We start from the raw sequence: 1343 nt of genomic DNA, 5'->3' as shown, positions 1-1343 counted from the left end.
ATCCTCACAGCAATCCACTGGGGAGACACTATTATCCCATTTATCAGGTGGAGAAACTGACGCAAAGTAAATACCCCCAACCACACATCTAATTAGTGGTCAGGCCAAGACTCGTGGCCAGGTCTGACTCCAGTGCCTGCTGCCGTATGGAGCAGCTCCCCTGTGCCAGCCCCTGAACATTCAGGGAAACCGAGCAGACACCATCCCTGCCCTCATGCAGCTTGCAGAGAGGATGGAGAAGCAGACAGTGATGAATAGTCAATGAAGTTACTATCTAATTGCAAATTGCGATAGGATGCACAGGAGTGGGGTGGTGTGAGAAGGACAGGAGTTTGCTCAGACCTGGGCTGCCCTCAGGGATTGCAGAGGATCAGTCATTGAAACACAGTTGTGAAATTGAGCTGTGAGCTGAAGAAAGAAAGCATAACTGTGCAGTAAAGGTGTTACCTTGCCCAAACAAAGGTTAGTTAGGGAATCTCTAACTAAAGAAAGCTCTTGGAATATCAGCCTGACAGAAATATCTTTGTTCACCTGGGAACAACAGCCATGCCAGACAGTCTATGGCCAGGTGGCCTCAGTTTGACTCTGGAGGGTCTGGAGACTGAGGAATTGTCAGCCACACAGTGCCCCACGCCTATGTGACCAGCCCCCAATAAATACCCTGGACACCAAGGCTCAGGCGGGCTCCCCGGTTAGCAATACTTTATGAGTGCTAACTGGCAGAATTCAGTGCTGTCTGTGTGCCTCCGCTGGGAGAGGACGTCCAGAAGCTGCAGGCGTGCTCTCTCCTAGACCCTGCCCCCCACACCTCTTCCTGTCACTGATTCTCATCTCTGTCCGTCCGTGGTATAAACTATACACTATCCCCGTGACCATCACAGCTTCCGCTGAGTGCTGTCGTCCTTCTCCCGAATTATCAAACCTGAGAGTGGTCTTGGAGAGCCCTGAGCTTTGTGGCAGACAATAATTATTTCGGGAGGACCTCTCTGCTAGTCTGTGTTGAGAGACAGCGAGGAGGGGCAAGGGGGTCAGAGGTCTGAAGAGAAAAGAGGGACGGGGTAGGAAGGGTCCACTGGAGCTGAGCACGGTGGCAGAGATGGGGATCAGTGGGGAGGGTGGCCTCCAGGTCACGGGACTAGGGGGCTGCATTGACGGGGACCCAGGAGACACAGCCTATCTGGGGCACGATGATCCTCTAAGTCACCAATTGGAATGTGGCCTCCCCAGCTGGGACCCTGGTGGACAGAGGGCTCGTCACTCACCTGGGAGACGGGACCCAGGGCGGAAGGTGCGTCCTTCCTGCAGGTCTTCACCCTGAGGGAGGGGCCGGGACATTTCAGCCC

The sequence above is a fragment of the Propithecus coquereli genome, unplaced genomic scaffold, assembly GCF_000956105.1.
Source record: "Propithecus coquereli isolate 6110/MARCELLA unplaced genomic scaffold, Pcoq_1.0 Scaffold193, whole genome shotgun sequence".
NCBI classification, from domain to species: Eukaryota; Metazoa; Chordata; class Mammalia; order Primates; family Indriidae; genus Propithecus; species Propithecus coquereli.
The sequence above is the reverse complement of the archived record's forward strand: the minus strand, read 5'-3'. Positions refer to the sequence as shown.